Below are 25,972 nucleotides of genomic sequence, written 5' to 3' on the forward strand. Positions count from 1 at the left end.
TGCTATAAAGCGCAGTGAAGAACATCTGCTTTAAATAAACAAGAGCCACGTTTTGCTCAGGAATACTGCTGTACACATACCATGTAGGTTGTTTTACAGCAGACACTAATTTGCCAAACTTCAGCTGGCAAACGCTGAGTTGTGAGTGTGATGTTGTCCAGCTAGTTCTTTCTCGTTGTCCTGGAGAGTCCGGTGGCGTGTAATGTTGAATCGCCTTGTCACCACCACTTCTTTCTCACAAGTGACTCTGCTGTGGTAGAACACTCATTTCCTTAAGATGCAAGGCCTAGCAAAGAGCCTCCCACGATCCACTGGGTAGCGCAATGTTCTGTTTGACAAGTTCTGGTGCCTGTTCAATTATGCTATTAATTTCAGGTACTGCTTTCTTTGCTAATTTCTTAATCTGTCTTTTTGCTTTGTTTCCACCTTTTGCAACTTTCTTCCATCCCTCTACACATAGCCACTGTGACCAGCAATCTGAAGGAGAAGAAAACTACTACAGTACCTACTGTGGTTGCTGCAAGTTTTCCAACTCCCTGAAACAAAAATTGTGCACACCAGCCAGTCACTACACCCATGACAATCTGGGTGGCTACTGAGTATTTTTCTACCATAGGTCCAGAACCGTGGCCCAAAATATGATTCCACCAGTGGAGTCTTCTTGCATACTCTGTTAAACCCAACACTTCGTAAGAGTCATCATCACTTTCATATTCTTGAGGAGGGAGGTTTCTTCTTTTTTTCTTCTTCTTCTTTTTCCAAGTGAGAGGAAAGGAGATAGACAATCTCTAACTAGGATCCACCTGACAACCCCAGTCTGGGGCCATGCTCACAAGTGAGTTATTTTTAGTGCCTGAGGTAGAGGGCCCATGGAGCTATCCTCAGCACCCAGGGCCAAGGTGCTTGAATCAATCAAGCCATGGCTGTGGGAGGGGAAGAGAGAAAGAGAAGGAAAAGGGAGAAGGGTGGAAAAGCAGATGGTCGCTTCTCCTGTGTATCCTGACCAGGAATCGAACCCAGGACTTCCACATGCCAGGCTGACACTCTACCACTGATCCAACCAGAGAGAAGAGGGAGCTTTCCACTCTTGTCCTATTCTGTTGGCATCTCTAATCATCAATCAAGCTCTTTTGATCTGGTACCTTAAGAGGTAGTTCTCACTACTTGATCATGTTTCTGATAGCAAGTATGCCACATCAACTATTTCAAAGCCTATATTATTGCGAGCCTCACAGAAGCTGCTAAGTCTCAGGGGGCTAATGGCATGGGTAGAGCCAAGGTCTTGAGTGAATGCTGGCATATTGGTCACAAGACCTCTGTCCCATCCAAGAACTTTAATATCTTAAGGAACTGGATATCTGTGGAGGGTATGTTTTAAATGACATCTGATTTACAACTTCAGACTTTTTCAATTTGGTAGACTTACATAATGCTGCATATATTTGGTTTTCTCTCCAATATATACAGGTCTAAAAGCATATTCTTCCCCAAATTTGCCACCCTGACTTCTGAGCGCCCAGGGTCCCTCTTGTGAGCTGTCCAAGTGAATGGCAGCTCTACCACAGCTTGGGCTGGGCAGTTCCTGTTCTTTAACCCCATCATTCCAATAGTCTGACATCCATGGTGAAGTAGTTTTCTTGTTTAGGTTTAACACAGAAGTTTTACTCTAAAATCCAGCTAAATATCATTCTTTAAAATCCAAAGATGGCTTAATAGTACCCAAAAAATGTAGGCAGGCCCTGTGTCCCCTGCTTTATCAGGAAAGGGACAGGATGGTAGTCACCACCCCATGCATGACCTTTTCCTCTCTGTCTTCTACTGGGGAGAAAGCAAAGTTTTGTGTGATTGGAGAAGTAAAAGATATTGCAGCCTGACCAGGCGGTGGCACAGTGCATAGAGCCTCGAACTGGGATGCCAAGGACCCAGGTTCGAGACCTCGAGGTCGCCAGCTTGAGCACAGGCTCATCTGGTTTGAGCAAAGCTCACCAGCTTGGACCCAAGGTCGCTGGCTCGAGCAAGGGGTTACTCAGTCTGCTGAAGGCCCGCGGTCAAGGCACATATGAGAAAGCAATCAATGAACAACTAAGGTGTCGCAACGAAAAACTGATGATTGATGCTTCTCATCTTTCTGTTCCTGTCTGTCTGTCCCTGTCTATCCCTCTCTCTGACTCTCTCTCTCTCTGTAAAAAAAAAAAAAGAAAAAAAAATTTAATTAATTAATTAAAAAAAAAGATATTGCAGACTCAAACCTTCAGCCAAGCAAACCGATAACATTGGTCCTTTACTTCATAATCTGTGTCGTCTAAAGAACTTGGCAGGTTGTCCTTGCCCATTCAACTCATCTTTTGCCCCTGTGTCCACTCCTTCTGTCAAGAGAGAGCAACCGAACCATTTCCAACATCCCTGCCCTTTCCCCATATTCCTTGGTCTTTTTATTGCGTCCGTCATGGGCTGTCGGATCTACTGTACTTCATCCAGTTCACTTCTTGGGTGGGGGAGGGGAAGCTTTAGGTCCTGAAGTGCTAGTAGTCGGTGGGAGAGCTCATCACCGTGCTGTGGCCCGTGGGAGAAACAGTTACAAAGGAATCAGACGTTTCTGTGGAGGATAGCTTCGTGTTGGTGTATATTTTGAAACTAATTATGCTGAAAGAGTTCATGGCTCCTCCTCAGTTTTTAAATACATTTTCCTGTTACCTCAGCCTGGTGATGTTTCAGACTCCTCAAGCTGGGATGGAAAGGAACAGACACACACATGTATATACACACAGACACACACAGAGACACACACACACACAGGCACACGCAAACACACAGACACACACACAACTATCCCTCCATAAACACCAGAGGCAACTTTGGTATTTTTCGCGTTGGTTGAGCTGGGTGCTGTCTCTCGTGGCAGTGATTTTCCTCAGCTATGCCGGGTGTTTTGCATGCTCGTGTTTGTGTTTGAACTTCCTGCTTGTACGGCTGCAGTGCTGCCTCTGATTATGGAGCTGGTTTTGAGGATTACGGGGCTGGAGTGGGATGGGGGATGTTTGGATGCCTTTCTGGCCAGGATTGCTGGCCTCCTGGACTAGTTTTAGGCAGAAAGTACATGTTGCTGCTGTCCATTGCTTTGCACAAGCCCCTGGAGAAAAAAGGATGAAGGAGAGAGAGAGACAGAGACAGAGAGAAAGAGCACACTCCACATGTAGCCTTCCAGTTAACCACGCAGAAGATTGCTCAGCCCCATGAGAATGTCCCTTCTGGTCCACTAATAAGTCACATACTATAAGTTAAAAACACAAAACACTGCTGGATGCCCCTTCATATTTATAACAATCCATAGAGTTTAACCATGTGAAGAAAGGTTTAAAAGTTCATTGATGGTACAGCCACTTTTGTTAGGCACAAATGGCCACATGTTGAATTTGTCCATTGTGATGCTGACTTGAGGTGCTCTTAGTTTAAAATGCCTGCTCTCTTAGTAATACTCAGATCCTGGCTCCCATGCAAACATTTCACATGTTGCTATGATATAATTTGCCACCATACATGTCAAAATCTGCAACAAAATTTCAAAAAGAAATTCACATGCCCTGGCGGGGTAGCTCGGTTGGTTAGAGCATCATCCCAAAGCACGGAAGTTGTCGGTTTGATCCCCGGTCAGGGCACATGCAGGACAGATTGGTGTTCCTGTCTCTCTCCCTTTTTTCCCCTTCCTCTCTATCTAAAATAAATAAATAATTTTAAAAAAGAAAATCCCAGAAATCACTTAGAATTGTATTATTTCTCTTTGAAAATTAATCATTAATATGGCATATGTGAACATGCCCTGTTCACAGGCTGTTTGCCTGGCTGCTTGTCCCTTTATTCCCAGGGTAGGCTGTGTGAGAAGGTGCGGCTCTCTAGGGAACAGGTCCTGGCTCACAGTGAAGGGTGCCACCTACTGGGCTACCGATACCGTATTCTCTAACAGCACCAGGGATTCCCTTTCAGGATCTTGGATACTAGGTCCTCCATTCCTGGAGCACTCCCTCGCCCTCTCCCACCGGCCCCATTGTAACACAGCATAAATGGAGCACAGATCCCCACGGGGCTGTGGTGGCACCTTTTGAACTAGATCCCAACAATACTCGGCTGTCCTTGGGTGTGTGTGGCACTGGTCACTTCCTTCTAGTAAAGAAAATATAACCAAAGTGAGGGGATGGCCCTTTTGAGGTTGGGTTACAAAAGATCGTGACCTCTGTCTTGGTCGCAGATTGTCTGTAGCTGGTGCCTCTTGCTTGCTCGTTGTGATGAAGCCAGCTGCCGTGCTGTGTTACCCCCTGGAGAGGTCCGGTCTGCATGGCAAGGCCCTGAGGGCAGCACCAGTGAGAAACAGGCCCTCACTGGAACCGAGATCCTCAGTCCAGCAGCTCGCGGGAGACGCAGTCCTGCCAACAACATCTGAGCGAGCTTGAAAGCCGGTCCTTCCCCATGGAGCCTTCAGATGAAACCACAGCCCCAGCCGACGCCTTGATTACAGCACTGTGAGGGTTCCTGCAAAAACCCACTGGAATTGTGAGAGAATAACTTTTGTTGTCTTGAGCTCTTAAGTTTTGGGATAATTTGTTAGGCAGCAGTAGGTAACTAATTCAAGGGCCAGTGCTGGCTCACTATTTTGATGGACAGCAAAAGCTTTGGAAGCTTCTTATTTGACTTTGGCTTAATAACTCTCATAAAGACTTTCACTGTACCTGTCTGGTTAGCCTATTAGATCTTTAGTCACCAGGAGTGTACTTCTGGAAGCTTCTGGGGCCACTCGACCTATAGTCCTTCAAAGAAGATGTCACAAAAGGCAGGTCTTTCCCATAAACCAGGCGCATGAACATATTAAGGAACATCTACTTGCCACAGTAGCATACATTATTTTTATTATTAATTTTCAGTTGTAAGAATGGAACATGAGCACGTTCTCCGGGTGAAAATAAAGACATTAGCTAAAGACAGAGTCCTCTTTGACAGTCACCTGATCTAGGTCCCTCTCCTCACCTTTCCACTCTTTATTATGAATTTGGAGTAAATCTTTCCAGATCTTAAAGAAATTATATAAACATGCATGTGCTTGTTTTTACAAAAATAATACCCTCTTGCGATATCATTTGCTCTTTTCACTACGCCTTGCTTTTTCTTTTGCTCGGCCAATGCGTCCTGTTTTGAAATCCCTGTTGATACATGCGGATCTCATTCGTTCTTGGCCACGGACTGAAAACCCCATGTTTTCCTTCTCTGTCTTGTACGCGACCCACAGGTTGTTTCTAGATTTGCACTCACACACCGGGCGCAGCGAGCAGCCGCCCGGCTGTCTGTGGACGCGATGCCGGAGTGTGTTTCTGGGGCAGCTGCCTGCCTGGGCAGGGGAGACACTGGGTCACAGAATATGCACGTTTTTAGCCTTAGCGACCCTTCTCGCAATACAGAAAGTGCCCATTTGCCCAAGCCTTGCCAAAATGTCGTATTTTCCAGTCTGGTGGGTGAAAAATGATTTCTGTTGCTTAAGTTTGTATTCCCCTGGTGATTGGTGAGGTTGAAAATCTTTTCATGTATTTATTGGCAGGTTTTCTCCCTTTTTATGGGGCGCCACTGAGAGCAGTCGTGTTTATGTGTATGGGGGGGGGCTGTGGAGTGGGGGAGGCGTGGGTCTGAGCTTGGATGCCAGCTGTCCGGGGGGGTTGCACACCGGTCCTGACAACATCAGCTGCCCGTTGCTGCGAGCAGTAGGACGGCCTGTGACAAGCTGGGGTCCCGTGCAGCCTCTTGCTTCTCTCTCTGGAATGAGGAAGAGCCACTGGTTTCAGCAAGGACAGTAGTAAGGTGACCAATCGTCCTCCTTTAGGAAGGACATTCCTTTTGTAAGTTCCGTCCTCCCTCGAAAAGTGTCCTCCTACCTGTCCTCCTTTTTGCTATTGGAAGACTAATCTGTAAACGTCCGCATTTGATCGATGCAGAGTCGATCCACTGTGTGTGATGTGACGTATTTGTATCTAAATGAGTAGTTTTTTCTTACAATTACTATTAAAAGTTAATAGGCATGTAAGCATAATTACAATATAAAATATCACAAATGTTTTTATTATGCATTTATCATATTATAGTGTATTATTGTTGCAATGAATAAAATGTTTTTTTTATTTACAATATTGCTTTCTTCTATTTATTTTTGTCCCCCTTTTCATCGTAAAAAAGTTGGCCAACTTAACAGTAATCTAGAACCACTGGGTTTCCCAGTACACAAACTGCCCACCCTGTGGATGCAGGGCAGAGGATGGACGGAAGTCAGGGTGGCTCCCCGGGGGAAGATGAATGGAAGACTCCCGGACATCTAACCAGGCAGGACTGACAAGAGCATAGGCTCTTGGAGAGTAAGTTTGGGACACCTCCCGCAGCAAGGCGAGAGGCATTAAGACTGTGTCATGAAGAAGGCACACCTCACAACTAGTTGCAAAAACAGACACCACAGAGGATCCTCAAACTCCCTGCCTTGCTAAATATGTATACAGGCAGTCCCAGGTTACGAATGAAATAGGTTCTGGAGGTTTGTTTTTAAACTGAATTTGTATGTAAATATCATAGTAACAGGTACATTTACCTATTAAGTGCAACATAGGTGTTTGTCTTAACATAGTATTTGTTTTTACCTTTTTGTGCATATAAATACATAAACATTTTTAACCCTATCTTGCTCATCACCTGGGGACTGCCTGTATTTCAATACTTTCAGACACTTCTCATGTCTTTGACTAGCTCCTTTCTTAATAGAGATGAAGATAGAGAAACTTGTTATTTAGACCATAGGTTACAGAATTGTGATGGAATTTGAAGAGGAACAGATCTGATCCAAAGATCTCTATCTTGCAGCTGGATACAGAAACGTAGGAGACTCTGGTGTGTCTCTTTTTGGGAAATGTGAGTGCATTTTATGTTGTAAGGGGAAAAAAATCACATTACTTTAGATAACAGAATTTTGGAAACTGTCTATATTGTAAGATGGGTTATATGAATAATGAGTGACCAAAGGAATGGACTCTTTTGTGGCAGAAAAGGGGTACCACCCAAGAGTCATTCGCCCTTCCTAACAGCAAGCGTGATTACTTCTGGGCAATTCCCTGAGTGCGCACAATCGTGGGGGAATGATAAATTGAGGAGCTGGCAGAACTCCTGCTACAGAAACTAAAGAGGCCCCCGAAGGCTCCATCTGCCAGATTCTTCCTCTAATCTTTGCAATAGAGCCAAAGTGTCAGCATGTTGCCTAGAGTATGTGAGGGTGAGTCAGTCTTCTGGAACTTCTAATCTTTTAATCCTAAATGGAGTGAAACAAATTCATTCATTCATTGCAGTGACTGTGCTGGGAACAATGGTCAAACTTCTTAAGTTATAGACTCTCTGGAACTCCTGGGTCCGGTTTCATTCCATTGTATGAATATACATCAATGTATTTGTCTGTTCTCTGTCAACATCTCAGGCTATCTCAAATTCTGCTGCTGGGAACATTCTTGCGTTTCTCTTTTGCTACACATGTTTGGTGCACGCATTTCCTGTGGGCATATACCCAGGAGGAAAATTGCTGAGTTGTCATTGTAACAGAGATGAAACATGCATCTTTGACTTATTGAAGTCTGATGCTAACTGGTATTTTTTCTACTCCCAGGACCACGCAGGGACCTTAGAAGATTCCATTTATACCCCGTCTTGACCTCTATCCCATTGTAGTCATATATATTAGGCCTCTTAGAACATTAATATCCTATTGTGCAGTCAATATTCATTTAGAACTGCCCACGTATTTCCTTTCTGCTCTTCACTCTTTCCTGCAAATCCAAAGTTCCATCTGGGGTCATTTTCCCTCTGCCCGAAGAACACCCTTTAGGGCTTCCCTTTTTTTTTTTTTTTAGTCTTTTCTTTAAGGAAATTCTGTTGGTGATGAATTTCATGAGTCTGGTGTCTGCAAATATATTCTCTTTCACCTTTGTTTTGAAGGCGATTTTCATTAAATATATAATTCGGGATAAGTAGTTATTTACTCTCAACACTGAAAAAATTTCATTTTCTCCTACCTTGTTCTGTTGCAAAATTAACTTTTTCCAATTTCTATGTCAGCATGAACTCACAGATCTTTATTTTATAATTGAATATCGGATATTCTATGCGTGGAGAGCAGTATGGACTCATGGATATTTATATTAGAAGTATAACTTTAGGTTATAGTTCAACACTACATTCTTTAGTTTGTTTTTCTGGCCCAAATTGTTCCCAGCTTTGGCCATTGCTTCAGGTTGTCTTCCCCTGTGTTTCTTTGTGAAACTCCCACAGCTTTGTTCTTTGAGCATTTTTTAGGTTCACCTTGTATGTTTCCTGCCCAGTCCTAGAAAGAACCTTTTCTTCGAGGAGCCCTGACCTCCCCCGCTTTTTTTCTTTATGTGCCCTGAGCGGAGATCGAACTCGCAACTTTTGAGTCTTGGGATGACGCTCTGACCAATCGAGCTATCCAGCCAGGGCCCAGCCCTAACTCCTTTTAGCGGAGAATGGTATTGGAAACCAAGAAGGGCCACTTTGTATACTTTTTTCTTCTTGTAGATCTTTTAAATCATGTATTTTATTTCTTTATATAACATAAGCCTTTCCCCCCATGTCATCTCTCTCTGAAGTTTTGGTAAGTCTGATTCTGCCTTCTGTTGTTTCAGCTGGTTCAACTCATGGTGACTTCTTCTCCTATATGTTTGGTTAGTTTTTGCTTTATACTGTTGACTGGACTTGAAAATTTATTTTGCAGATTCACTGAAGCCAGGGATGAAGTTGCTTTTCTCCAAAAAAGTGTGTGTGTGTGTGTGTGTGTGTGTGTGTGTGTGTATATTTTTGTGACAGAGACAGAGAGAGGGACAGACAGGAAGGGAGAGAGATGAGAAGCATCAATTCTTCGTTGTGGCTCTTTAGCTGTTCATTGATTACTTTCTCCAAAAGAGTTTTTTGCCTTTGCTTTTTCTTTTGGGGTAGTCCCAGCGTGGAACCCCTTTAATCCAGGTACAGCACGGCTCTGATTTCCCAGAGCACCTCAGGCCATGTGAACGTGAGCTGTAAGTTCACGGGTTGTAACTTCGCAGGAAAGGATTCCTCTCCCCTTCCGCCCCCACCCCCACTGCCCTCTCTTGCCGGCTCTAACTATCCCCAGGCCAGTAAGGTCCCAGCCTAACATGGGAAAGGGCTCCGATTACAGGCAGCCTTCGTTTTACTGGGTTTTGCTTTATTGTGCTTCACAGATGTTGTGTTTTTACAAGTCGAAGGCAAGACCCTCCAGCAGCAAAAAGATTACAGCTCACTTTACTGCGATGATTTATTGAGGGGGTCTGGAACGGAACCGCAGTATCTCCGAGGTCGGCCTGTACTTTCCCTACCTTGGGCAGGCGCTGCCATTGTTCTATGTTCAGATTTCCCCGTGAAGCCACTAAAATCGAAGCACAAGTGTTCCTTATTAGCAGATCCCCTGGGATAAAAGCGATTCTGGGCTTTGAAACTGCTTCGTTCTGTAGGCTCATGCTTTCTCTTGGCTTGGAGTTTTCTTACTCTTTCATTAGCTTTTTAATGATCTAAAAATTAAAAAAAGAGTCTCCATAATTTTAGTTGTTTTCAGTGGGATACTTTGTATAAAAAAAAAAAAAAAAAGAAAGAAAGAAAAATACAGCTTCTTTCCTGGAAAAAGCTTTTTCAATCTAGAGACTGTCTTCAGTTCTGGAAAATTCTTAGACATCAGCTCCTTAAATATTGCTACTTCCTGATTCTTTCTGGTTTCCCTCTCTGGAACTTGCATTAACTGTGTTTTGGTGCCTCTCAACCTACCCCTCTAGCCCTTAGCTCCTTTTTCATATTTTAAACCTTTCTCTGGCTGTGCTGCCTCTGAATGATTTCAGAAGCTGTTTCCTAAATCACGAACTTACTTTTTGCACCGATTCTCTCGTTTATCTCATTACATTGGGCATTTGTCAGTTTATTCTCAGATTTATTTCCTGCCCTACTCTGTTCCATATTGCAAGGAAATATGTGTCCCATGACCCCTTCTGGGTAGTTTGGCCAAAGGGAGGTATTGGCAGAAGACGTGAGGGGGAGGGGAGAATCTAGGGTATTTATCTCCCTCTGTCTTAGCTTTGGGCAATGTCTCTGGGAGCTACGTGTCTCCCCTGTGTCTCATCTCCTGCCAGACAGCTGTGCCTTCCACGGTCACAGCTCCTGCTGCGACTCTGGCTCCCATCAGATGGCTCTAAATGCCGGAGTCTGATAACCACCTCTCTGTTGTGCCTTCCGCCTCGGGGAGGTGGTAGCAGCTTCCTGCTGTTTTAAATCTCTGGGATGCCTCCCATCCCTGCTCCCCTTTTCGTCGTCTCTATCACCTTTGTGATAAATCCCTTGTCTTAACTTCCTTTTGGTGAAAACATCTAGAGAGATTTTTTTTTTCCCCCGAGTGGACCTTGACTAATACACCATCTAAAAACTGTTTCAGTGTTTTTTTAAAAACTTTCCAAGATTTTCATCTGTTCTTGATTCGTAGCCACCTGCCTTTGTTTGTTGATTTTTAAATACATTTATTTTAAAATCCTTTCCAGATTGTTCTATTATTTCTACTCCCCCCCCCCCCCATGTGACTCCTCTTCCATGTTGGCTTCCTTTTGTGGTGTCGAGTTTCACTGTGGCCCTTGTAATTGTTGTTTTTTGAATGCTTATCTTCATGGAGGCTTTCCCCCCCTCTCCCACTCACTGTGCCTGGAAACAGGTTTTATCATTGTCTCTTGAAGACAAGATGGCTCATAGCTCTTGCCCTGTGGGCATGTCACAGTTCCAAACCAGAGCCCACGCTGCTTGTGTACGTGATGGCTGGTTGTGCAGGCGTCTGCTTCGTTACAATATAGCAGGCAAGCCTTTGTTTGTAGCTCTGCTCCAGAGCAGATTGGTAGGACTTGTTTAGCCTTCAGATAAGGCTGGGGAGCGTGTGCTCAGTACATCATTTTCTCCACTGGGAACCCGGGGAGGGGTTGTGGGGCTTGAGGGGGGGGGTTAGTGGTTCCTTATTCCTTAGTTGGAGTTGGAATTCCAGACTTGTGGTCACAGGTACAAACTTCACTGATAAGATAAATAAGTCTCGAGGAGGTGATGTCCAGCATGACGGCTCTAGTCCAAACTGAGTAGGGTATCTTTTATTTTTAATTTAATTTTATTTTTTTTTAATGGGGTGACATCAATAAATCAGGATACATATATTCAAAGATAACATGTCCAGGTTATCTTGTCGTTCAATTATGGGGTATGCAACATAATTGAACGACAAGATAATCTATGGTATCTTTGAAAGCTGTTAAGAGAGTAGATCTGAAAAGTTCTCGTCACAAGGAAAAAAAAATTTTTTTTCTTTTTTCGGTATCTCTATAAGATGATGGATGTTACTACACTCATTGTGGTAATCACTTCACAATACGTGTAAGGCAAGCCTTTATGCTGTACACCTTAAACTCATACGGTGCCGTATGTCAATTATACTGCAATAAGACCAAAAACTATGAAAATTTAAAAAATGGAACAAAACAAAAAAGAAATTTCCGACTTCGCTGTCTGGGCCATGTCCTTCCCAGTCTCCACGGGCCCATGCGCTAAACTTGCAATTACCGCAGTGGTTTCCACTCCTTCTCTGGTCCACGATGTAAAAATCATGTCCCTGAGTATTTTCTGAGACACTGCATCAATCGTTTTTACATTTTGGAAACAGAATGAAGGAAATTTAGCATGTATTCACCGTGAGTCAACACAGTTCTTAACTACAATATAGTCCCAGTGCCTTCTGTGGCTTGTTTTTATTTTTTAAAGTCTTTTTAAAAAAAATTATTGACTGATTTTAGAGAGAGGAGGGGGAAGAGCAGGAAGCATCAACTCATAATAGTTGCTTCTCGTAAGTGCCTTGACCGGGCAAGCCTGGGGTTTTGAACTGGCAACCTCAGCATTCCAAGTCGATGCTGTATCGACTGTGTCACCACAGGTCAGGCTGTGGTATGTGTTTTAAATGCAGACTCTGGGGCCCACGAGATCTGTTAGGTCTGAAACAGCTCTCTAACAAAATCTCCAGGTGATTTGTGTACATAGCACATGTTGAGGAAGACTCCTTTTATTTTTAAAATTTATTTATTGATTTTAGAGAGAGGAAGGCAGAGAGAAAGAGACAAAAACCTCAATCTGTTCTTGTATGTGACCTCACTGGCGATCGAACCCACAACCTTTGCATATTGAGAAGATGCTCTATCTAACCAACTGAGTTACCCAGCAGGGGCAGAAGCACACTCCTTTAAAGGCCAGACACTTTCTGTAGAAACAACCTGGGCAAAATGGCAACCTTAGAAGCTTTTATTTCCCTGAACTTGACCCCTTCCTCCCTCTCCTTCCACTTCCATGTTAGTAGAGCTTGAATTTTAGTCATAATTTGGCATTAAAGACTATAATTTTGATAAGCAACAATAATTTAGATTTATCACATATTTTACTCGATTTCTTTGCTCACTGTTGCTTCTTAGATCCATCACTTCCTTTAGCCCCAGTTTTCTCCTGTTGACGTTCTTTTGGAGCACCTGGTAGGTTAACATTTTCGAGTCCTTGTAATTTTGAAGGTATCTTTATTTTGTTCTCACTCTTCCACAATGTGAATGGATATAAAATTCAAAGTTCAAAGCAATTTTCCCTCAGCACTTTGCAGACATTACTCTATTATCTTTTTGCATCCAGAAAAAAAAAATACAAAAAGAGAAACACAAAACTGTTCATTATGAAAAAAAAAAGTAACCTTACAGAAAAGTAGAGGGGATAATATAATGAATCCCTGGGCAGTTATCCCTTGACTTCAGCAGTTACTGATATTGTTGCATCCATTTTGCTGACAGGACCTCTTACGCCAACCCCCGTCTCGTTTTGTTTTTCAGATGTTTTTGTTCTGGTAGCTCATTATCTTTCTTGTTCTGAAAATTTGTCACAGTGTCTAGATGTATGTGTGTGTTTTTCAAAAACTGATTAGCACTCAGAGGTCTCTAAGACTTATTTTTCTGTTCAATTCTGGGAAAATCTCTCGGCTGTTACTATTTCATGAATGTTGCTTTATCTCCCTTTGAAAATAACTTTTAGAGGCATCTTGTAACTGCTGCATCTGTCCTCCGCCTGGCTTTACAATTCCCGTCATTCTTTCCTTCCGTTTATCTCTGTGCTGTGCTCTGGGAAGGCTACTCCATGTAACCTTTCAGCTCGATTCAGCCTTCAGCTGTGTATAGTCTGCTCTTCCCTGATAGAACCAACAGCCACATTGTTATATTCTTCAGTGCTTTCATATTTTAGGGTTACAATGCTTGATTGTGGACTTCTCCCCTGTGGGAAGATTGTCCTGGGTGCATGCGGAGCGGAGATGGGTTTCCAGTGGGTTCACTTTGCAGAGGGGCCGGCTACCCAGGAGCGTGGTAGGTGCAGGAGAGCCCTGGCCTTCTAGCAGCGACAGCCACCATCTTCCTTAGGTGAGGGTGTTAGTTGTGACTGACAGAATCTGGCAGCTACTTTAAACAGACAAGGAATTCTATTTTTACTTTTTATTGAGGGGTAAAATAAAGGACTTAAGGGGCATTAATACACTATATACCTTGGTTAACTTTTACACATATATCAGTCATGTAATCACCACCCACATCAAAATATAGATTATCCCCAGCCTTCTAGAAGTTCTTTGTGTCTTTTCCTGGTCACTGTTCATCTCCTCCTTTCCTTGAGGTAACTACGTCTTCTGCTATCACCACTGAGTTGTTCCTCAGGAAAAGTTTCTAAGCAGAAAAGGACTCGATGGAAGAAACTTAGATAGTTCATGGATCTCGGAGAGGGCCAGTGTCGGGCTGAAGGGTTCCTCAGCCAGGAGTGGTGGTCGAACCACAGCTCCGGGTGAAGATCACCGGACAGACGCGCAGCCTGCCCCTTGGATTCTGCAGACCGGATACCAGAACCTCTGAACGTTAGAAGCCAATGCCGTCCTCAGCAGAAAGTGAGTACCTTGTGTTTCCTGCTTCTTCACATTCCTCTGGAATCAGAGCCTCACTTCGGTATTTCTGATGGGTGAGCCCTAGTCGTATGTGAACCTATCTGACAAAGCAGTGTTCTGGCTTCTATCGTGGAGGCAGGACCAACATAGGAGGTGTTCTGAAGGTGCTGGGAAGCTATGATCGGGACATTTCCTGACAATAGGCTGCTTTAAGCCCGTGGCAAACATGATTTAGGAGGCCTGCAGAACAGCACTTGTGACAACTGTACCGCAGCTACCAATTCTTTCTGTTAACACATCTGGATTATTTTTAGTTTTTCTTTTAGCTTACTTTATCACATAGTGACATCTTTCCCCCCTTTCTTTTTTTAAATTAATTTTCCCATTGATTTGAGAGGGAGGGATGGGAGAGAGAGGGAGGAATGAGAGAGAGAGAAGCATCAACATGTTGTAGCCCTTAGTTGTTCCATTTAGATGTGTACTGATTGCTTCTGTACGCCCTGACTGGGTCTCAAACCCACAGCCTCTTACGCCGGGTCAACACTTTATGCATTGAGCCACCCAGCCAAGGCCTATTTTAACTTACTTTAAGCATTTCTTTTAGATTTTATTTATTATTTGGAATTGGGAGGAGAGAAAGAGAGACAGAGGGAGAGTGAGAAAGAGGGGGGAGAAGCAGGAAGCATCTATTCATAATACTTGCTTCCTGTATGTGCCTTTTCCGGGGAATTCCAGGGATTTGAACCAGCAACCTCAGTGTTCCAGGTCAATGTTTTAGCCACTGCACCACCACAGGTCAGGCTCTTTTAACTTACTTTAAATAATGCTGTGGCATTATCAGACCTTTGAGGCTAGAAATTTTATTTTAGCAATTCCTTTTAATTGCAAAGAAAGAACAAAAACCTCCCAAACCTTCAAACCCCAAACCCCATTGTACAAAGGTACTTATTGCTTTATTATTTATAACTACTGCAAATTGGAAATAGCTCAAGCATATAAAACCATAGAATGATGGACTGATTTGTGACACAATAACAAGCCTCTACGATTTCCCAGGATGGTGTTAATTCCAAATATTAGATCATATCGTCTCCGCTTGGTTATGCTCAGTCAGATCATGTGTCCAGTTTAAGTTGGGTAATGTGCTCACTGTGACCACGTAATTTTATTATAATGGAATTTTACAGTGAAAATGATGACTGGGTTCTACTGGCAGAATATATGGAAAACTGGGTACAAAATATTTTTGAAAAAAATATGAGTCTCAATATATTCATTACAGCCATGTAAAATGAGTATTTGTACAGCGTGAAGGGCCATCAGAAGGTTGCCTTTTGTTCTGCGTTTGTAAAGTTGTTTAAAGGCAGAAAAATGAAGAGTTTCCCTAGTGCTTACACGAACCTTCCAGCATGTGAGGAACTTGCCCGATAGGTGGCACTGCTGGATAAGAGGAGACAGCAACTTTTCCAGGCGACCTCCCAACAGCGATTTTCCAGCTACGCAGTACACAGAATGGCCCAGTTAAAACATAGGCTGCTGGGCCGTCCCGCGGAGGCTCTGCTGTAATAGATCTCGGATGGGGCCTGAGGGTTTACTTTGCTAACCATTTCCCGGGTGAGATGCCACTGCTGCTTTGGGGACCGCATGGGAGGCGGCTGCTTTTGCACACGCGGCGCCCCGTGGAGCAGAGGAGTTAGAAAGGGCCTTTTCTCCTTCCCCTTGGCTGGGCCCCGCCCACCGCACTGCCAGGTTCACCTGTGTCCACAGAGGAGCAGGGCCGGCCCCTCAGAGGTGGGGGGGGGGCCCTACTTGACCCCATTTGAAGGGAGAAAATAGGCAAGATGGAGGGGGTGCTCTTCAACTGTTGCTTTCTGGAGACACGGACAGACCTCACAATGGGGCCCTACACTGGCCCGGGTGGCGAATGACTGGTATCCCCAGTTCCCACCCGGTGCACAGGATAGGCAGGTCCTGTCTTGCGGGGAGCATCTTGGAGTCCTTTGCACTCTCTTCTTCCCTCCCGCCTATAAACACTGATCTCACTGTGACCCGAAGCCTTTGGGTGAGCTCACTCCAGGCTTTGTGTGTTTTGTGCTCTAACTACTGAACTTGCCTCCAACTCATTGAGATTCCAGCAAAATTTATTTATTTTTATTATTATTATTTAAAAAAAATTTTTTTTAATTCATTTTAGAGAGGAGAGAGAAAGGGAGAGAGAGAGACAGAGAGGGAGAGAGAGAGGAGAGGAGAGAGACAGAGAGAGAAGGTGGGGAGGAGCTGGAAGCATCAACTCCCATATGTGCCTTGACCAGGCAAGCCCAGGGTTTCAAACCGGCGACCTCAGCATTTCCAGGTTAACGCTTTATCCACTGCGCCACCGCAGGTCAGGCCCAGCAAAATTTAGAACTGGAATTTTAAGAAAAACTTTCTCCTCAAACGTTCAACCTCTCCTCCCCCAACCTTCACTCTCTCCGCTGACCTTGACTTGGCTTCCTCCTTCACTAAGAAAATGGAGTTACAAGAAAACTTCTACAAGTTCCCAGCACCATGCAGCTGGACCCACACATCCTTCTTCCTCTCCGATAAGGTGGGTGGCTCGTTTACGCTGTTGGCCGAGAGAAGTCCCCTCTCAAGGCCGTGGCTGCGGCATTCCTCCTCCCTCTACTGCATCATCAACTTTCTCCCATTTACTGAACCATTCTCATCAGTAAACACATGTGTTGTCATTTCTACTATATTCAATTGTAGAGCAACCCTGGCCAGTTGGCTCAGTGGTAGAGCTTTGACCAGGCATATGGAAGTCCTGGGTTCGATTCCCGGTAAGGGCACACAGAAAAAGCAACCATATGCTTCTCCTTTCCTCCTCCTCCCCATTCTTTCTCTCTCCCTCTTCCCCTTCCACAGCCAGAGGCTTGATTGGTTTGAGAGTGGCCCCGGGCGCTGAGGGTGGCTTGGCTGGTCTGAGCATAAGCCTCAGTCGGGGTTGCTGGTTGGATCCTGGTCGGGGTGCATGTGGGAGTCTGTCTATCTCCCTTCCTCTCATCTGAAAAAAAAAAAAGGATATGTGTTAGCATCCCCCCACTTACCTGAACCAAATAGTCTTTGATGTATACTGACCCCACCCCAAAGTCCTCCTGCAAACCTTACCACCGCAGTTCATGGCAGCTCTGTTGATTCAAGCCAAAACTCTCAGTGTCATCCTCGATTCATTTCTTTCCCTCATAACCTATATCTAGTTTGTCAGCAAATCTTCTTGTCTCCATCTTCAAACAGTATCAGAATTCAGCTACCTCCCCTTGGTCTTCCTCCCTGCCCCTGACTGCCACCGCACTGACCCAGGCCCGCATTAGCCCTCACCTGGGTTATGGAAATAGCCTCTCAAGTGGTCCCTTTGCTTCTGTTCTTGCCCACCTGAAGTCCATTCTCAACACAGCAGCCAGTGAGTGATCTTGTGAAAAACCCGTATCAGAGCATGTCATTCCCTTGTTGAATCCTCCCCTCCATTTTATTCAGAATAAGACCCAAGTCCTTATGGAGACATACAGGGCCCCACACGCCTCGCCCCCTCGAATTCCGACCCCATTCTCCTTCCTCTCCCCCTGTCCACAGCACTGCAGTGCTTCTCACTCTACCCGGATTTCTCCTTTCCAGATACTTATTTGCATGGCTCACTCTCTCTCACTTTCTGAAAAAACTTTTTCTCAAAAGCCTCTTTCTTAGTTGACTTTGAGCAAAGCAGATGACCCTCCATAATGTGCGTGTGCTGGTTCGCAAACTGGCTCCCGTAGACGGAGGGCAAGGGGAAACTGAAGGAAGAGGCAGACCACTCCAGACTGGTAGGTGGCAGGTTTCCTAGGCCAGGGAACTTCTATATGACACTTGTCTTGGGTGCCACAAGACTGGTAGATCTCTGCACTGGCCCGCCAGAATCCTACAAGTTTATACAGAGGCCTTAACAGGGTGCAGTCACATATTCCGCCCAGATGGTTTCAGCAACACATTACTATCTTGAGGCTGCGTCCTTGAAACAGGTTCCTAGTGTGGGAACAGCGAACAGGACATACATTCCAAGGACAGGGGAGGAGGTGAGGAGCCTCTAATGGCCCCATCCAGCTTGAGGGTCAACTGGCGGTCATGCCCTCTCATTGACCTCTAACATGGTGGACCTCATTCAATCAATTGAAGGTCTTAAGTGAAAAAGACTGAGGTTCTCCCCAGGAAGAAGGACTTCTGCCTCCAGACTGCCCTTGGACTCGAGGCTGCAGCATCAGCCTTCCCCTGGGTCTTCAGCATGGCCTGCCTTGCAGGCTTCAGACTTGCCAGCCCCTACACTCAGGTGAGCTAATTCCTTAAAAATCTCTCTATGTCTCGGCCCTGGCCAGTTGGCTCAGTGGTGGAGCGTTGGCCTGGTGTGCAGGAGTCCTGGGTTCGATTCCTGGCCAGGGCACACAGGAGAAGCGCCCATCTGCTTCTCCACTCCTCCCCCTCTCCTTCCTCTCTGTCTCTCTCTTCCCCTCCCGCAGCCGAGGCTCCACTGGAGCAAAGTTTGCCCGGGCGCTGAGGATGGCTCTGTGGCCTCTGCCTCAGATGCTAGAATGGCTCTGATTGCAACAGAGCGACGCCCCAGATGGGCAGAGCATCGCCCCCTGGTGGGCGTGCCGGGTGGATCCCAGTCGGGTGCATGTGGGAGTCTGTCTGACTGCCTCCTGTTTCCAGCTTCAGAAAAATACAAAAAAAAAAAATCTCTCCATGTCTCATTTTTTAATAACTAAAAATTTTTTTCCATTGATTTGAGAGAGAGGGACAGAGAGAGAGGAAGAGGGAGGGGGTAAGGAGAGGACAGAGAGAGAGAGAAGCATCAACTCATTGTTCCACTTAGTTGTTCCATTTAGTTGTGCACTCATTGATTGCTTCTCCTACGTGCCCTGACCGGGGATCGAACCTTCAACCTCCATGTACTGGGACAGTGCTCTATTCACTGAGCCACCCAGCCAGGGCTTTTCCCCCCTTTCTCTCCATCCTGTTGGTTCTCTTTTTCTGGAGAACCTTGACTCGTACAGATTTTGGTTCCTGGGCCAGTTTATGTAGAATTTCAATGTTTCATACTTCCTTTTCTGCTTTCTTGTCTCAGTACATATCACTATCTAAAATGCTACTGAGGTATAACTTATTAGGAAATATATCAGTTGGGATTTGGGAGGGTCAAGGGTTTACAATGAAAATACAATAGATATATTTGATCAAATATCCACCACATTGTTGGTGCTAAGTAAGTACATGTTTTCATCCATGGTTGGAAATCTGCATATGAGGGTGGGAGGGACTTAAGTTACATGTGGATTTTCGACTGCAGGCAGTTGGCACTCCTAACCCTCCCTCATTGTTCAAGGGTCACCTGTATTTGTTAAACCAATGAATAAGTGAATAATCAATGCTGTTGATTGACTGAATGAATGAATGGCTGATAGTGAAGTGGCCCCTGAAATGACACCTACTCAAACCTATACAGCTTTTGACAACTTGGGGACATGAGAAAACTCCCACGTTGCTGCTGCGATGAGATGACTCTCTGCCATTGGATGAAGTGTGTCATGGCCTGCTATGACTCCAATAGCTCAATTAAGTGACAGAATATTCCCTTTTTAAAGTCCCAGCCTGAAGAGGGAAGTGCTCCCAGAAAAACAGTTGTTAAACCTTCATTTCCTCTTCTTGGGGGTGGTTTTAGACTCTTACTTTTCATCTACTTTGCTGAGGGGAGGGAGAAAGTGCATGGCGTCAGTGGACTGATATCCCATCTGGAGAGGCCAGGTGTAATCCTAAACTTGGAATCTTAACAGGCCCCATTTATCTGTGCTTCAGGCACTGTTCTAAGCACGTATTAGCTCAATCCCCATAAAAACTCTAAGTGATAAGGACTGTCATCCTCACCATCCCCAGTTCCCAGGCAGGAAGCCAGAGCCCAACAGCTTGCCTGAGGTCACAGGGCCCACACTGATAGAGAGGATTGAATCTATCCCCAGGGTGCCTGCTCTTAACTCTGAGAGGCGATGTCATCAGAGGGTCATTGGCTGAGAAAATAGGTTTGCTAGTGTGAGCAGAGGTGAAGAGGATCTTGATTTATTTTTATTTTGGACACGGAGGTTAATTTAGAGGATAGTAAATTTGCCAATCAGACAATTAACAAGTATTTGTTGAGCACTCACTGTGTGTTTGAGAGAAAGGACTAAAGGACCATACATTCATTCCAGGGGGTTTACTGGCCCCTTCTATGCACCAGACACTGGTGGGAATCAAGAGCGGGAGAAACAAGGCCCCTGACCTCAAGGAGCTTCTACTCTAGTTAAGAAAACAGAACCTACAACAAATCTACAGCAACGACTCAGATAATTAATGGTGCAAGACAGCAATGTCGGAGAGATCCCAACGAAGTATAGTATGCACTGCTCCATGACGTGGTGAGTTCAGAAGCCATGGGTGTGGTGAAGGGAGGTAGTGGGGTTTGGTTAGGGTTCACATGATCTGGGCAGGAGGCACGGCCTTACTCAGGAGTACTGAGGACAGTTTTCTCTTAGTGAGTGACCCTGGACTATAGCAAGAAAAGCAGCTGGGGTCAAACTGACACTATGGGAAAATATGGCCCTGGACAGTGATCATTCCTTTCAGGCCAGGGAAAAGTCCAAAGTTTTTGGTGGCCTATGTATCCCTCCATTTTTTTTTTTTTTTTGAGAGAGGCATCATAACATAATAGGAGGCCCATTGGATTATGGGTCAAAATTCCTGACTAGCCAGAGCTTTAGCACGTATTATGTGCAATGGGCAACTCATTTGGCTTCACGAAGAATAACATCCACCAGCTACCTTCTCACAGGGCTTTTGTAAAGACCATACGAGATGACACTTGTGAAATCACGTCATAAATGCCAGGTTCTATGCAACTTTTAGGGCTTATCATCCTCATTGTCACTAGTATGACCTTTTCCACTAACTTCAGGGTATGAGCACCTCACGTCTCTTTTAGTTTTCCAAGTTCAATTAAGATGGACTCAGGACCACACGTGCCAGTTGGACAGGAAATCCAACAGCAACCTTTTGGGCTCCTCCATGTCCCTCCACATGGTCTGAGACGATTGTGGGCCTTACATAGTTCAGGCAGAAGATCCCACTGACTATCACCTGGTGCTGGCATTGCTGCAGGGGCCCTTGCTCCCTCTTGGTGTCACAAAGAACTTCAGTCTTCCGTGGCTGCTGCCTCGTGCTGTTGGCTTCACTGCTGTGACGTTCCCTGGGCCCAGCTCCTATCCTGGGAACTGAGGGGTGCACTGTATGTACCCCCTCAGTGACTTATTCAACCCAGGGTGCTAGCTCATGACACACAGGCTCCAGAGGTCCCAGTTCTTAGTGTCTGGTCCCACAGCTACACAGGTTGGTCCCCTCCAGCACCCTGATACCTCAGAAGTGCTGGGCCCAGGCTGGCCAGGCTTTGTGAAACTCATAATTATTGCCCCCGGTCCTGGGGATCTCAATGGCGCCAGAGGGCTCTTCCTGTGCCCCCAAAGATGATGGAGGGGTCCCACCCTTTCTCAGGACTTTTAGATCGTCTTCTGTACCACCTCCACCCAACCCCAGGAGACAGTTTCTCTCCTCTGACCCTTAAACACAAAAGATTGACTGTCTCATTTTCTGGACACCAACACTTAGTTTCCTTTTTTCAAAACGCAGAAAGCTTATTTCCATCACAGCTCCTCCTCTCTCCCTTGCCCCTGTCTTGAGAATTATCTTCCCTAAGGTGGCTAAGGTTTTTCAGCGGTTTTTAGAATAGTCACAGATAGGCAGAACCATACCACAGTCAACTTCAGAACATTTGAATCACTTCAAAAAAAAAACCCAGTGTCCTTTAGTTGTCATCCCCTCGCCCCATCCTTTCCAGCCCTAAGCAATAGCTAATCTACTTTCTGCCTATAGATTTGCCTATTCTGGACATTTCATATAAATGGAATCATACAATATATGGTCCTTTGTGACTGATTTCTTCTACTCAGTATGTTTTGAAGGTTAATCCACATCGTAGCATATGTCATTACTTCATTCCTTTTTAAGGCCCAATAATATTCCATTGTATGGCTGGCCGCAGGCATCTATTGGTGAATATAGATCTCCATTCATTTGTTGATGGACATTTGGATTGTTTCCACCTTCTTGCTCATCTGAATAGTGGTGCTATAGACATTCTTGTACACATTTTGGAGTGGATGTGGGTTTTCATCACATGCTATGCATTTTAACCCCTTAAATAAAGAGCTTTCTAAAGTGCACTCTGCCCAACCCTGTGTTCCCAGACGGACCATGAGAAGTTACTTGCTGTCTGCTTCATGGCTCCAAGTCTTCCTCTATGGCTGTGGAGATCTTACTTCTCCTTTGCTTTAGGCTGTGTGCGAATCTCTCACAATTCGGGGCCGGATCGATGCCCCTGCCTTTTGCAGTCCTCTTGCAGCTAACCTCCTATTATTTCTGTGAAGCCAAAAAACACAATAGTATGTGTCAGAATTATATATAAAGAAAGCATTGATGGCACCCTCCCTCTCGGGAGCATGCCCACCCTGCACCCTGGTCCCCGGCACTGTTTGCTTTGCCTTTCTCTCTTCTAAGGTCCAAGGGCTCTTCTGCTTCTGTGACTTGTTTCCTGAGCCTAACCAGCCCACCTGGTTTCCTTCTGGAACCCCTGTGACTTTCCAAATAAACTTTCTCTTATAATTTGAAAAAATAAAAAGAGAAAGCAGCAATAACTGTTTATCTCAATCAATCATTGTTAAGTTAACAGTGCGGTAGTTGATCACTTGGGTGCTTCTTTCATGGACCAATGTGTGTGACCATCATGACAGTCATTCTAGTGGCTCCGAGGCCTCTGCCAGGGACAGTTGTATTCCAGGGAGATGAGGTCGCCAGGAGGGCGGTTTTCAGAAAAGCATGGCATTACACTATGCATTGTTTTGAAAAACGAAGAAGAATTTTAAAAAATTAAAAAGGCAGTTTTGGACTGGGGTTCTGAGTCCAGGATTCTGCGGATCAGCCAAGAGCTTTATCTTCCCTCTGGCTTCTCAGTAAAGTAAGATGGGATTAATAGTTCTTAACTGTTTTCTTGGTTTGCCAGCTCTTTTCAAATTCTGATGAAAGAAATATACTCTCTCTCCATAGTGATGAACATCTATACAAAAATCTGGGTGTGGTTTTCACGATCTGTCCGTAACCCAGCCCCATGTCCAAAATGAAGACCCTAATATCATGCCCCAGATCACAAAGGTCTCCATGGTCACTTCTAATTTTGAGTGATGGAAATTCCAAAAATTATAATGCCTAATTTAGGAGAAATTTGAAAACTATAAAGTCGTTCCCAGAGCCCTTAAGTTGTATGAGCCCAGAAAACCAGTCCTAAATATGTTTTAAGTTTAAAATGTGAAGTGTGTTTTTCTATTGTGAACTCACTTACAATTGTTGATTCCTTGGGGTAATTTTTATATAGTAAAAATTAAATGTGTAGCATACAGGACTGGGCATATGGAAAATAATACAATAATTAATAAATAATAATACAAGAATCAATTGTGTTTTGGGCACTCACAACTACAGTGTATCCGTAAAGTCATGGTGCACTTTTGACTGGTCACAGGAAAGCAACAAAAGACGATAGAAATGTGAAATCTGTATCAAATAAAATGAAAACCCTTCCAGTTTCTGTAGGATGATGTGGCAGCATGTGCGCATGCGCAGAGGATGATGTAATACCGAGTATACAGCGGAGCAGCCCACGGCTATGCCAGTTGAGATGTGGACGGTACAGAGGAAAGTTCAGTGTGTTCTGTGGCTCGCTAAATTCGAATCCGTGACCAAAGTGCAACGTGAATATTGGCGTGTTTATAACGAAGCGCCACCACATAGGAATAACATGACTCGGTGGGATAAGCAGTTGAAGGAAACCGGCAGTTTGGTGGAGAAACCCCGTTCTGGTAGGCCATCAGTCAGTGACGAGTCTGTAGAGGCTATACGGGATAGCTACCTAAGGAGTCCTAAAAAATCTGTGCGTGCGTGTGCTCGACAATTACACCTAAGCAAGACTACAGTTCATAAGGTGTTAAAGAAACGTCTCTGTTTTACAGGGTACAAATTGCAGCAACAAATGGAGCCCACATCAAACTGCCCTGAATAAGTATGAAACTGGGAGAGTTTTCCTTTTATTTGGTGCAGATTTCACATTTCTATCGTCTTTTGTTGCTTTCCTGTGACCAGTCAAAAGTGCACCATGACTTTACGGACACACTGTATAAACCTACTTTTGTCCCACCCTGTATGTATGTATGTATGTATGTATGTATGTATGTATGTATGTATTTATTTATTTATTTTTGTATTTTTCTGAAGTGAGAGGCGGGGAGGCAGAGACAGACTCCTGCAAGCACTGGACGAGGATCCACACAGCATGTGCACCAGGGGGCGATGCTCCGCCCATCTAGGGCGTTGCTCTGTTGCAACCAGAGTCATTCTAGCACCTGAGGCGGAGGCCATGGAGCCATCCTCAGCACCCAGGCCAACTTTGCTCCAATGTAGCCTTGGCTACCAGAGGGGAAGAGAGAGAGATAGAGGAGAGGGGGAAGGGTGGAAAAGCAGATGGATGCTTCTCCTCTGTGCCCTGGCTGGGAATCAAACCTGGGACTCCCACATGCCAGGCCGATGCTCTACCGCTCTGCCAGTAGGTCAGGGCCCACCCTGTATTTTAAAACAATAATTTTATAATAAACTAGTTTACCTGTTGTGCCTAAAACCCCAAATGATTATTTTACTTTTTTAAAGACTTTATTCATTTTAGAGATAGAGAGAGAAGGGAGGGAGGAGCAGGAAGCATCAACTCCCATATGTGCCTTGACCGGGCAAGCCCAGGGATTCAAACCAGTGACCTCAGCATTCCAGGTCGATGCTTTATCCACTGCACCACCACAGGTCAGGCTGATTAATTTACTTTAAGGGGGGATGTTTTAGTGAGATACTGTCAAGGTGGTAACTGCGTGAATCTCAATCCACAAGTTTCTCTTCCTCATCTATTTCTTCCAGGTCTTGGTCCCATCTCTCCCATTGTCCTCAGTGCTCCAAACTCAACCTTAATACACCTGTGAATACCTTTCCAAGTTCACAGAGTCACATTGCCTGTGATTTCATGGTAGCCCCACCCACTGGGCTCCCAGATGTGGCCGCTCTGGTTCAGGAGACAAGTTAGTTTGTTTAAACCAATCAAGCTGGACCAATGGCACTATTCAAGTGGCCTTGGCCTCAACTCACATGACATGACAACTTCAGCTCTGGGGGCAGAGCTCCCTGAAAGCTAGCTGCTAGTGGTTAGAGCACCATCCCGATATGTTAAGGTTGCCGGTTCGATCCCAGGTCAGGGCACATACAGAAACAGGTTGATGTTCTGTCTTTCTCACTCTCTCCTTTCCTCTCTGTCTCTAAAATTAATACATAAATTTTAAAGAGCTAGCTAGCAAGAGTCATTTCCCAGAGCTTCCAGGAGAATGTGACTTATTTAAGGCAGAGGAAAGAAAGACAATAGACCTAGTACTTATACTTCTGAAACTCCAACCAGCAAACGGAAGCCACAGCTCTTCTCTCTGGGCCATGGGAGTGAAGACAGGAAAACAAAGTAACTGCAGAGAAGTAAGTGCCTGTGGTTGGAGCAATTCCTCAGTACCAGGCATTCATCAGGGCAACTGTTTGAATGGAATAATGTGGAATTCAATAGAAATGTACATTACATCCTTTGGGAGCCAGATGACTTCATCACTGCTAATGTTATTACAATGAATATAAAAGGAATTAATGATTCACCATTTAGTTACTTTCCTCCCTTCCCCCAACACCTTTTCTTTG

General features: G+C 44.8%; 1 pseudogene; it reads right to left on the minus strand.

Annotated features, from left to right (window-relative positions):
- Positions 1–272: 272 nt before the first annotated feature.
- LOC136386207 (FUN14 domain-containing protein 1-like) overlaps positions 273–25,972 on the minus strand; it is a 56,553-nt pseudogene continuing 30,853 nt past the window's right edge.

The sequence above is a fragment of the Saccopteryx leptura genome, chromosome X, assembly GCF_036850995.1.
Source record: "Saccopteryx leptura isolate mSacLep1 chromosome X, mSacLep1_pri_phased_curated, whole genome shotgun sequence".
Classification (NCBI taxonomy): Eukaryota; Metazoa; Chordata; class Mammalia; order Chiroptera; family Emballonuridae; genus Saccopteryx; species Saccopteryx leptura.